The sequence below is a fragment of the Tachypleus tridentatus genome, chromosome 7, assembly GCF_004210375.1.
Source record: "Tachypleus tridentatus isolate NWPU-2018 chromosome 7, ASM421037v1, whole genome shotgun sequence".
Taxonomy (NCBI): Eukaryota; Metazoa; Arthropoda; class Merostomata; order Xiphosura; family Limulidae; genus Tachypleus; species Tachypleus tridentatus.
Window position 1 is genome coordinate 133,281,084 of NC_134831.1, and position 14,107 is coordinate 133,295,190.

At 34.7% G+C, this 14,107-nt stretch overlaps 1 protein-coding gene across 2 annotated transcripts in view; it reads left to right on the plus strand.

Annotated features, from left to right (window-relative positions):
- The first annotated feature begins 12,030 nt into the window (after nt 1–12,030).
- The window catches only part of LOC143256637 (uncharacterized), a 32,940-nt gene continuing 30,863 nt past the window's right edge, over nt 12,031–14,107 (plus strand). Inside the window, exon 1 of one of the 2 annotated variants that reach the window (XM_076514112.1) lies at nt 12,031–12,505. The gene's annotated coding sequence lies outside the window, so the exon portion shown is untranslated. The remainder of the gene's footprint in view (nt 12,506–14,107) is intronic. The other variant, XM_076514111.1, reaches the window with a different exon arrangement.

Sequence of the window (14,107 nt, forward strand, 5' to 3'; positions counted from 1 at the left end):
CAGGATATTTTTCAAAATTTTAAAGATATGATTTTTTTCTCAGCGTTATTTTTAAGGTAATATTTTCGCTTCACATCATTGGTAAAAAAGCACATACGAATGTAAAACCTATACCGTGAAATTAAACAATTGAAATCAATCAATGAATGAATGATCGACACCATTTATTTTGATGAATCGTAAAGAAGACAAAGATAAAAGAAAATTTCCAGAACTTGATTCTAATGAAATTCATTATCAATTCGTGTACAGAGATCCATGTATGATGAAACTAAAAATAATAACCAAGAATTTATGTAGGGCTTCTAGCACATTAAACACATACAATGGGCTGATGAAAAACTCATGTATTTAAGTGCAGTCGTCTGGTGTGTTAAACATGTATGATAAGTTGGGGAGAAAATTACGCATTTAAACACAAACGCCTGGTGGATTGTACACGTATGAAGGGTTTGTTTTTGAATTTCGTGCAAAGCTACACAAGGGCTATCTGCGCTAGCCGCCTCTAATTTAGTAATGTAAAGCTAACGGGAAGGCAACTAGTCACGACCACCCATTATCAACTCTTGGGCTACTATTTTACCAACTAATAGTGGGATTGACGGCCACTTATAACGCCCCACGGCTGAAAGAGCGAGTATGTTTGGTACGACAGGGACTCGAACCTGCGACCCTTAGATTACAAATTTGGTGCTCTAACCACCTGGCCATATCGGGCCCGTATGAAGAGAGGAAGAATAACTTCTTAACTGAGGTACATTCTTTGGCATGTTATACATGTATTATTATGTTTCCCATTTTGTGGCTCCCAGGAGTCTCTGGCAAAGCTCTGAAATGTTTTTATAAGATAACTGTAGAATCATGCAATGCCCCAATTAAGTTAAGCTTCTTGTATTTTGTAAAGATACCGAATATATTCTCCTTCGTTCCGAAATTGAGTCATGATTGGGGGGGGGGTAGAGTAAACAAACACTCTCGACAACTCACAGGAAATTACCTGCTAATCTTATAACGCACTCAGGCATTAAATGATATGACAAAGATTCGAACGTGGTTCACTATCTTCGAAACTCAGAGATCTACCACAAGACCAACTCGTGCTGTGAGTTTAACATCTATATATCAAATATGCTGTTCAGTTTTTTATTGAAAATTTTTGATATTATTTTAAAAATTCTATCAGTATAATGTGTGTGTATATGTATATATAGTACGTATGTTTCACCTTGTTTAGTATCAAATTAATTTTAAACTTTCTGGGGTTTTAGTTATGTTTACGTTATATATTTTTTTATTTTTCTACTGTTTCTTTCCAAATGATTAATTAGATGCTATAAAATATTATAAGGTATAATATTCTCGCAAGAAAAATAGAAGGATAATAAAGCAACTTGTTCATTAAGTCCATTTCTCCTCTATCTCACACATGCACGTTTACAAAATAATTGGGTAATTATGTTTGCAAAAGGGGAACGAAGGGCGCATGAGGAAGAAAGTCATCCATTTTAACCATTCACGCCACAACACTGTAGCATGTTTTCTGTCAATCAGTCAGAAGACACTAAATAACGTCACATGAAGGAAGCTTAACTTTGCAATTTTTTTCTGTAGAGATGTCAGTAAAGCATGCGCATGCCATGAATCACGGGAAGAATTATGCACTTTGTAGGCTACAACACAGCTTGACATAAGAACTCTGAAAGCAAAAAATAAAAATATTTCTACATACACTTGAATTAGGAGTCTTTCGAGGACCCTGCGGAAGTGCATCTTGTACAAAATATTATAAACTATAAAGTCCTCGCAATAAAAAGAAATGTCATTTCTTCTTTAACTCCCCCCCCCCGAAAAATAAAAATAAACAGAACGAAAATGACGAAAAATATATATATATAGGGAACAGAGATTAGACCAGTAAAGATGAAAGATACTTTGTCTATTGATGATTATTTCTTCGTTAAAGTACATATTACATATCGTTTTTATTAAATAACAAGCGTATCCCTTATTTCAGAGAAAATTAATCTGTCTCATTGTCTAGCTGTCTCACTGTAACTTTTTGTCAGTCTCTGTCGCAATATTCTGTAATTATCTGTCTACTATTTTTTTATTATTATTAGTGACACATAAACTGATTAATCTCTTAACTTTTACAAAGGTGAGTTAGGTGTTATCATGTTTATCAACTGGTACAGATGCGTGTGTATCAATAGAATACTACTGTCTGTTGCATATCCTTTTTTAACTATTTGGCAAAATGTGGATAAGTGAATTATTTAGAATATGCAGTTTTCAATACAATAAAAATATGAGTTTATTTTAAGTTTCTTTGAACGCTAAGTTGTTACGTTCTTTTAAATCATTTCCACTCAACGCCCTTCGTTTTATATTAATATTTTATCGATTAGTTTCAAACTGTTTATAAACATCCATTAACTTTTTATTAAAGTAAAAACATACCTTGACAAAAATTAAAGATTTATCCAATAAATAATAAAGCTAATTTGATATGCCTGCCCAACTAGAAGTTCGTGATGTCAAAAAACAATAATTTATGGTAATAATAACACACTGGTGTTCATTATTTTAACACCATTGCTGTTAACCACGTTTTTGGTCTAAAAGGAATAAGTGAACGTCTTGAAAGTATTATGAATTATCAGGTGTGGCTACATTGTTTATTACTAGAAAAGTAATTGTTTATTTGTTTCAGAATTTTCACGTGGGGTTATACTTAGGATATTTGCATATAGCTGTTCCTAATTGTGAACTAATTGGTGTTTGTTTCTTTTCAAATTTTAATGCAGTGTTACACAAATGTCTATCTGTTGATAGGCGCCCCTTATTTTCAAATAATGAACTAGAGATCTATTCAACAGCATCCAACCCCAGTTTCTTGGCTACGCTAATAGCGGGATGTGACTGATATTGTTATGCTGCACTCACAGCCCCAAAATTGTTTGAAAAATCGGTGAGCTTTGTTTTATAAATAATCTTTATTTAGTAGTAGTTGTTGTTGTTGTTGTTTTGGATTAAGCACAAAGCTACACAATAGGCTATCTGTACTCTGCCCATCACGGGTATCGAAACCCGGTTTTCAGCGTTGTAAGTCTGCAGACATACTGCTGAGCCACAAGGGGGCCTTTTATTTAGCGTTTTATCCGATTGTAATTGCAAGAAAAGGAAGAAAAGAATACTATATCCATGTCAATTTATTCAAAATAAAACCTTTCAAGTTTTAACTCTGAGCTTGGACTATTTGGAAATGTTTACCTAGTCCTAAATACAAGATATGATATAATAAAATTAAAGATTATTGCAGTGAAACAGTGTACACCAGCGTTCTGAGAATAACACTATAACCATCTGAAGATTGACATGTTTTAGTTGCTATTTTTCAACGCCAAGTTTTATGACTACAGATATGAATGAAAGTTGCCAACCAAATATCAGAATGCTTAGTCAACTGAGATGTTCAGACATATTTGTAGCAATACACGATACAGGTTTCATGTTAGTCTTAATCTTAACTAAGATATTCTGAAATGTTTCTATCGACGCAAGAAGATTTTGTTTGTTTGTTTGTTTTTGAATTTCGCGCACAGCTTCTCGAGAGATATCTGTGCTAGCCGTCCCTAATTTAGCAGTGTAAGACGAGAGGGAAGGCAGCTAGTCATCACCACCCACCGCCAACTCTAGGGCTACTCTTTTACCAACGAATAGTGGGATTGACCGTCACATTATAATGCCCCCACGGCTTAAAGAGCGAGCATGTTTTGCGCGACAGGGATGCGAACCCGCGATCTTCAGATTACGAGTCGCACGTCTTAACACGCATGGCCATGCCGGGTCATAATCCTATCAAAAACGTCGGTCCAAAATGAGCACCTAATGGTGTTGGCGTTATTGTAGAGATCGTTATTCGCACGTGATCTACGTCAGTCTAATACTTCGAATCCACGTGAACACTTAAAGTGTTCTTATACTGAAGATTGACGTTCGCACGTGAATTAACCCAGTCCAGAATTTTGGTTTCAAATGACCATCAAGGTTGAATTGTTATCATAAAACATTGTTGTTCGCATCTGTGTATGGCTTTAATTTGGCCACCAACAAAATTGTATTTTTAAGTGTAGAGTACTACACCTATCTATATATCCATTGAGCGAGACAATTTATCAAGTGATATTCCACCTTAAAATTTGATAGTATCTTTCGATGTTTTCTCCTTAACGAAGAGAAGATGGCATATAGAATCATTAGTGAAGCGTAACCACGCTGGAAAGAGGAATGAACCACTGAATGTGATTAATGGTACAGTTATTATAATCATGCCTGTCTGAAATATATCATCTTTGTTAATTCCGAACAGTGTAACTAAATCCAGATGGCTCATCACCGCGTGGTATTTCTACTAAGCGTAGAATTTTAAGCTCTTCTTTTTATATATTTGCATAATTAATTTTTTATCGTAAGTTAATAGAATGTATTTAAAAAGTAAAACTAAATTTTCAAACAAAAAAGAAACAAAATTATTATTCAACTAGACATTGCTAAAACAACAGATTTATTAAATAAAGAACTATTTAATCACATTGCTATTCATAGGGCACATAGAATTTACGGTTTTTAATGTACGTATAAAATACAATTTCTATTTATTTTCTCACGTTCTCTCCATTTATTCATTCTAATAAATGAACCGTGATCATAAAAAGTAAACGATGCTTAAAATAGATCCATTATAAAACTATCGTTGACTGTACTAACTATCTGTGGACTCAGTAGATAACCTCATGTGGTTTTGCTATAATAAAATACACACAACACACACTATACTAACTATCGGTGGACTCAGTAGATAACCTCATGTGGTTTTGCTCTAATAAAATACACACAACACACACTATACTAACTATCGGTGGACTCAGTAGATAACCTCATGTGGTTTTGCTCTAATAAAATACACACAACACACACTATACTAACTATCGGTGGACTCAGTAGATAACCTCATGTGGTTTTGCTCTAATAAAATACACACAACACACACTATACTAACTATCGGTGGACTCAGTAGATAACCTCATGTGGTTTTGATATAATAAAATACACACAACACACACTATACTAACTATCGGTGGACTCAGTAGATAACCTCATGTGGTTTTGCTATAATAAAATACACACAAGACACACTATACTAACTATCGGTGGACTCAGTAGATAACCTCATGTGGCTTTGCTATAATAAAATACACACAACACACACTATACTAACTAATCGTTGCCCCTACCTCGGGTGCCTGGCATGGCCAGGTGGTTAAAGCACTCAACTCGTAATCTGAGGGTCGCGGGTTCGATCCCCGTCACACCAAACATGCTCGCTCTTTCAGCCGTTATAATGTTTCGGACAATCCCACTACTCGTTGGTAAAAGAGTAGCCCTAAAGTTGGCGGTGAGAGGTGATGACTAGCTACCTTCCCTCTAACCTTATACTGCTAAATTAGGGACGGCTAGCACAGATAGCTCTCGTATAGCTTTGCGCGAAATTCAAAACAAAACAAACCAAACCCCACCTCGATGGTTCAACCACGAATATGAGAGCTTATAACTCCGAAGATTAGGTTTGAATACTCGCAATGCTGAACAACAAACTAGTGGTTAATGCATTATTTCAACTCTCAAACCTGTAATAACGGTATGTTATTATATTTTATGTTTATTATTTGATTTTATAATTAAATACAAAGCTACACAATGGGCTACATGTACTCTGTCCATCACAGGTATCGAAATCCGGTTTCTAGTGTTGTAAGTCCGCAGACCTATCGCTGTGCCACTAGGAGGCGCTTTATGTTTAAATCTTAGTTATTTATTCTAATTACTTGTTTATTGTCCACGAAAAGAAACACAAATTTTGTTGTCTTGTCGCAAAAACGTGCTCCGCAACTTAGAACTGTGGAAGTGCTATAAGTTAAACGTTCAAAACCTCCACTGTTCGATCACACAACATAAGTCTGAAAGGTGCGTAGAAATTGACTAGCTGCCTTTCTTCCAGTCTATCAGTTCAAAATTAGACAGGTATGCGCAAAATATCCTGAAAAACAACAAACAACTACTAAGATATAATGAGGAATAATTGAGATTGTTGTTAAAGTAATGCCAATAAAAAGTATGTTTTATTAGACTCGAGAGATCACAAAAGTTATTTCATGTATGAATAAGTGTGACAATGTTACAGCCAAATAATCTTATGACTAATAAAAAATTCTCCTTTACGCATGACGATATGGGGTGGGCTTGAGTTAGAAATCGTTTTGTATATTTCATTTATAGGAATACGTGATGACGAGGAAATTCGTCAAGACAAAAATATTAATATAACATAACAAATATAACACTTTTTTTATTGTTAATCTTTCTCCTGAACTTTAGCACGCAGCTTTGAACTGTACCACAAGATGGCGTCTCTGGGCTTTATCATGAAGCAATAAAACGTCTGTGCTCAAGTAACTTCAACTTGCCCCGGCACGGCCAGATGGTTAGGAAGCTTGACTCGTAATCTGAGGGTCGTGAGTTCGAATCCCCGTCACACCAAACATGTTCGCCCTTTCAACCGTGGAGGCATGATAAAGTTACAGGCAATCTAACTTATTCGTTGATAAAAAAGTAGCCCAAGAGTTGGCGGTGGGTGGTGATGACTATTTGCTTTCCTTTTAGTCTTGCACTGCTAAATTAGGGACGACTAGCGCAGATAGCCTACGTGTGACTTTGCACTAAATTAAAAAATAAACTGACACCCACAAAAAAAAGCTGGATTTTAGATACTTAAACCTTTATCATGAGCTCTATAACTATCAATAAACCAAAAATGTCAACTTGAACAACTGATACTGATACTGTTGACCAACCTATCTGTAGATGTCAAATGTAATGAAAACAATTAAACAAAAGTTTGTTGTGTGCTATTTACAGATTTAAAAATAATAAATATACTAGTGAACTTCTGATTATTTTCAGAAACATATATGAATTTTGAATATTTTAATATCTTCTTTTCAAAATAATCATAAGTATAAGTGTTACGTCAGTCTCTGTGTTGGTATCCTGGTGAGTGTTTGGTAATATTACACGATACATCACGTACGGACAAGAAGCGCGACGAAACCTGGCATGTGAATCTCAACTTTCATCATCTCGAAACTAATTAATCTTCTCTAACAAATCGTTGTGTTCTCGGCACTTTAAGTAAGAACGACTAAGAATAAATATATGTACCTTAACTTATATAACACATAATAAAGCTTACGTTTACAAGCTAAAAGCTAAGGTTACAGTTAACAAGCATAAGTTAGGTTTTGCATCTCTACTCAGTTAACCAACGGTTGCACTGTCTGGGTGAAGTGCTAGCAAGAAACAGAACACCATATCGAGAATGACTATATGTTTGAAGTAATATAAAAGTATAATATAGCATAATATAAAGTTACCATTACTATAAATAATACATTACACTGCTCGCGCAAATCACTTTTCTAGTATTACCTCTGTTTCTCTTCTTTCTTTCAACAACAAGACATTTCTGACCTGGATAAAAATGCATCTCAGTGAGTAAGATATTGTAATGAACAATATAAACTGTCCAGAACTAATAATAATTACAGTGGTTTCATTTAGACATGAGACTTGACATGTTGATTCATAATTACAGGATATCCTGACTAAAATTTATGGAACAAAACTTATGATTGTCGAGTACATTAGTTTTAAGATACAGACTATTTTACAAAATTTTCAATCTAAAACAAAAAAATTAGGAAAGGCTGATTTCTCTGAGTAAACGTGAAGAGTTTAAACACTTTATGTCCACATGTAAAAACTCGAAGAACTTGAAAACATTTGAGAAACGTAAATCCCTCTAAATCAGCCACTCGTATATCAAATAACAAAATAATGACGTGTAAACGACACGCTTTGAGCACGTGTATAAAACTCAAACCATCCCGAGCATATATGAGAATTTCAAAACTTCTCTGAGTATATGAATAAAAACGAAACTTAAAAACGTTCTGAGCATTTAGAAAGCTTGATTCTCTCAAAACGTATCCAAGGATCTCTAACCATCCTGAACATACCACAGAGACAAACTATTTAAGAACGTAAGTAGCTCAGTGAAATTGGAAGATATGTCAGAAATTTAAATCAACCTTAAAACACGTGACAAGTTTTAACTGCGTTTAAATGTAGTTTTATTTGCACACAAGAAAAAACAAATAAACAAAATAAAGCAAATTGAAAAATCATGAAAACGTAACCCATTTTCTCATATCTCAAACTAAAGAATATTCCGATGTTGATATTTCATACCATGGTGGTGATTTGTCCAGATTCGCTCCACTGAACAGTAGTTTGAAAGAAAATACTTTACAATACGAAATGATATATCTTAGTAAAATTTCTGTTGGTTTGTAATTAAGCACAAAGCTACACAATGGGCTGTCTGTGCTATGCCTGCCACAAGTATCGAAACCTAGTTTCTAGCGTTGTACGTCCGCGGACATTCCGCTGTGCCACTGAGGGCAATCCATAAGAAACATCATGAAATAACACGTCGAAAAGAAATACAATAAAAGGTTCTTACTAGCAATACTTACAGTATGAAATAGCACATCCAGAAGAAATACAGTCCAAAGTTTATAAGTTTATTTATGCTAACAATGAAGCGAGAGGTTTGAAATACTCGATGCACAAATGGCTTTTTTGTCGCGTTCAGTTGCTTTCAACGGAAATAGAAAATGCAATGAGTATACGTTACATGTAAACATTGGAACTTTGTACAAGTTTCTTTTTTTTATTTCTATGTGTTCCACTGTTACAAGTGTTCTAATATTCTTATTGCTAATGGAGTTGTCGTGTTTGTAGTATCTTGGCATTACCTGCCACTGAATACAAGCTGGAACACTAATATACTATATTTGTTTCACGAACAGTTTTCTAAAAACCATGTTATACTATAATAAACAAAAAGTTATTTGGAATTCAAACACAATATATGAACTTTAATTTGATTCTTTCGTTGACATTTGACATTTCAAGTGCTTCCGTTGACAAAGTTTGACTCTGTATTTCCGAAGATATTGTATTTAATGTTGCTAAGTACAGCATTTTTTTATTCATAGAATTTATGTGACTACTGTAAACCTTTCGTAATCAGTTTAATTTGTATATCTGTTAAGTTCTTGATGAATGCCTTGTTTGTTTTGAATTTCGGGTAAAACTACAAGAGGGCTATCTGCGCTAGCATTCCCTAATTCAGCAGTGTAAGACTAGACGGAAGACAGCCAGTCATCACCTCTCACTATCAACTCTTGGGCTACTCTTTTACCAACAAATAGTTGAATTGACCATCACTTACAACGCCCTCACAGCTGAAAGGGCGAGCGTGTTTGGTGTGAGAGGATTCGAACCCGCGACTCACAGATTGCGAGTCGAGTGCCTTAACCACTTGGACATGTCGGGCCGATGAATGCTTTATATATATCTGTATAAATAAAATAGTGTTGTCTGTTGTATGTCCATGTAAATATTTCGCGGAATGTGGATTGATTTTCAACAAAATTGATTTCATCCATGTGGGAGTACATACAAATTTTCAGTGTTGAGTTTTACGGATTTTATGAACGTTTTTTTACCACTGCTTCGCGCCCTGTCGATAGATCTTCGCCAAATTTGTCGTGAAGGTTTGTCGTGTCCATGCAGTAATACATGTGAATATGTGGCTTACATTTTGTGTTTTGCAGATTTGTGAGTCGCGGGTTCGAATCCCCTCACATCAAACATGCTCGCCCTTTCAGCCGTGGGGGCGTTATAAGTGATAGTCAATCCCACTATTTGTTGGTAAAGGGGTAGCCCAAGAGTTGATAGCAAGAGGTTGGTTTTTATTTTTTTACAATTACATGTAAGAGAAGTAACTTCATGTCTTAAGATAACCCCTTCATTAGCAATGAAGTTACATAACGTCAGTTTGGGGGAAATGTACTCCAGCTATTAATAGTCGTATAATAAAACAATTCAATCAAATAGGCCTTTGAGAAGACAACAATAGATTATTTTAAAAACTCACCTGTATATTGTGAAGGTTTCGTTGGCTTATGATTCTGAAATCTATTTGTTCTTTACTTGTTTCAGGTATGCTGTAGATGTCCCTATTTTTGAAATGATTGACCAGAGGGAAGGCAGGTAGTCAATAGAACTCACCACCAACTCATTAGCTACTCCAATCTATTTGAGGGATTTGACCTAAGAATCGTAGTGTTTGTATGTTTGGAGGAGCTGGTGGAAGCTACACGAAGGCCGTCCCTCATTTAGCAGTGTAAAAAAAAATAAGGAAAAATTAGTACACTGCAGTCGTTTTCCTGAAACCTTCCTTAGAAAGGTGCATTTGCAGCATTAGTTTATTCATACATATGGAGGTTATTATAGTATGATTGTACCCTTAGAACACAAAGATAATGTCATTACGATAAAGCTGTTCCAATGAAACACACAAATTTAGTTCTTAGAGTAAAGCTGTCTCATTAGAACAGTCCTCCGCTGGTACAGCGGAAAGTCTACGGATTCACAACGCTAAAATCAGGGGTTTTATTCCTCTTGGTGGACTCAGCAGACAGCATGATGTGGATTTGCTATAAGAAAAACACAAACACACTCATTAGAACAAACAGACAATTTAATCTCATTATAACAGTTCGGCTTGGTTAGTTGGTTAAGGCATTCGACTTGTAATCCGAGGATCGTGGGTTCGAATTCCTGTCACACCACACATGCTCGCTATTTCAAGCGTGGGAGCGTTATAATGCGACGATTAATCAAACTATTCGTTGGTAAAATAGTAGTCCAGAAGTTAGTGCTGGCTGGTGATCGTTAATCTTACACTGCTAAATTAGGCACGGCTAGCATAGATAGCCCTTGTGTAACTTTGCGCAAAATTAAAAAACAAACACAAAACAACCAATACAACAGTCACCCCCCCAAAAAAAAAGTCGAGATGATGACTGCCCATCTGTTATCCTAAAAAAACTAGGCATTACAGTAGTACAACTGCACCATTGTAAAGTTCGTTTTAACGCAACGTTCATCATTCAGTTATTTGTTGCGTTTTGTCCACGGGAAATCATTTCTCGGATTTTGGCGTCGTAGTGTGTACAAAAACAATAAAAAATAGAAACGAGCCTATTAAATTTATGTATAAACTATTAAGTATATCGAAATAAAGTGTTACAGAACGTTAAGTTTCTTAAAATTGCTTGTTTTTTGTGGTGATTGTGGTTTTTTGTGATTTTGTGAGTGCTCGATTTCCAATGTAAGGATTTCGTGTTATAATCCAATTACGAAAATACTCGCCCTTTCAGCTGTGGAGGTGGGAAAAGGTTCACTACTTGATTAGAGTAACCCAAGAGGTGGCGGTTTTGTATCGCTGTCTTTCGTACATAAGTTGATTAGAAAATAATAACTGGTTATACTCACTCTTGTAAAAACTTAACATTTTGTTAACACAAAATTACACCTATTTATTGAATTTTGGCAAACAACATAATTATTTAATTCAGAAATAAAACACCCAACAAAACAACAACTGAAAAGCCACATGTCATCAAAGTTGAGTGGTATCGCTTCAATTTTTTGAAACTGTGTTTTAATTCAACCTCAAACAACGTATAGCATACCAAATAAATTCAACATATATTTATTACTACGGAATATCAGGGCTTTGTTGTCGAAAGAGAGCAAAACAATTTTTCGGTAAACTCTCCATTGGCTGACTACTATGTATATATATATTCAAGATGATATATTCAACCATTAAAGCTTTACCCTTGCGATTTGGTGTAACATATTTTGCAATCGTTAAAATCGCACAGAGGAAGATGTGTGTGCCACAAATCATTTAGTAATTAAACATTATCAAGCCACGTGCTGTGCGTTAAGTAAAACTACAAGGTTCACAGACTGATGAGGGTTAAGTTTCCTGACAAAAGCCATCTGCCTCTTCTGACGAAGTATAAACACGAATAAATGGTTGAAGCAAAGTAACAAAGTTCATTTTTATCAGCGTTTCTATCTCCCTTGGAGTAACGTTGTCTGGTTGAACTCGCCCGGAGAAAAAAAAAGTTAGATGGATATGCGGCTGTCAGGATTCGGTTCAGGCAGTTGCGAAGAGCGCGTGGTCGTGGACGGACAAGAAGAGAATGGTCCACAGTCCTACTGGTAACAATATTTTTAAGTTTTTTAATTTTTAATCACAATTAGGATCTAGTGAAAGTATTTCAGAAGATCTGGAGTTCTGTCTCTCGAAAGAATGCAATAGTTGTATCTTACAAAAACAAGGAATTGTTACACTTGTTAAGACTAAACTAGTTCAACTTATGCATCGACTTCAGGCCAGACTCATTGTTTTTGACTGAAAGCTGAAGGTTATTACAAACTTCAATATTGCACTCAGGTGGGTTTATGTTATTTTTGTTTGATTTAACCTCACCAAATCGAATGTTTAAATACGTAACTGGAGACAAACTGAATTATTTAATTAATATATTAAAATTATATTATTTATTTTAATATCAAATGTCAGTTTTCATTATTAGTGTTAGAAGTAAATCACGTAATCGGAAACAAACAAAAAACAACAACATCTAAGCCTTAAAAGTTAAAGTTTCTATTTTAAAAATGAAATGGACGATTCGATTATAGCTGTTATTTATACGATAAATCTGTTATGTAGTTATGTTTTCAATTTAACAATAAAGTAAGTACGTTAAAGCCAAGTCGTTTTGTATTGTACCTCAAAGAAGGCCTAAAGTAACAAAGAGCAGTTTAACAAAGTAACATAACTCGATTGTAAGAAAGCAATCATTTTCAAATCACTGGACTTTCACTAAAGCAGTCCAGTATTGCAATCCACATAGTCATTTCTCGTCTTGCAGTCTGAACGACGAGGTTTGAGATTATTTTAATTAAATATTAGTAATTAGTAATTAACTTCGAAATTCCTCTAAGTTTATGTCTTATAGCCTTCGTATTTTTGCTTTCATGTGCAGTGGTTTTAAAACCAAATGTTCTAGTATAACTGAGTTCAGGTGTTAAATAGTGTACAGTACCGCATATTTAATGGTCATGAAACAATTCGTTATAATTCAGTTACGTGTTATTATTATCAAAATGATATTATTTACCCTGATTTGTTTCGTTTTGAATGTTAACCAACGTTTTTTTTTTGTGCATTTTATGGAAACAACGGCTCGCTTATAAGATGTATACGTTATTCAGACAAAGGTTTACGTTCTATAAAGAACTATGGGATATGGTTTGGAAAACTTATTAGTTGTAAAAATGTTTAACCTAACTCAAGCCTATAACCGTTTTATGCTAAAATACTGTGTAAAACATTTATTTTTCAATGTATTACAATGTTTTATGCAAGTGTATGGAAAAATCGATATTTCGTATCTATATGAGCTTATTAATTCGTTAATCTATAATGCGCATTGGAGCTCACTCTGCTGTTTTCTATCACTGGATTGGCATCATGGTGTTTAACAAAATTACATTTAGAGGTTATAAACCACATATACTTGTAACACTTGGTATTTTCCAGATGCTAAGCATTTTGGGTTATAAAATAATATAGGTATATATATATAATGTAGTCACTTTTCTGAAGCATTGCGACTAAAATTTATTTTAATATTATAAAACATGTCCTCATTGCCAAAGGATTTGCTGACACCAAAAACCATTTTATGTGTATTTCTGTCACATTATAATGACAAGTTTACTCATTGTTTGGCCATTAGCTAATGTCCTGATGAGAAAATGTAACCATTAAACTCGGGTAGCGAAATATATGGTTAAAAAATAACGTATATGTAAAATATTTCTAGAAAATGTTAATGATGGTTTAGTGCATATATATTTAAGCTAGTCATCAACAACCACCGCCGCCAACTCATGGGCTACTCTTCTACCAGCGAGTAGAGTTTGACCGTCATATTATAACTCCCCCTGGCTGAAATGGCGAGCATGTTTGGTGGGACGGGGATTCGAA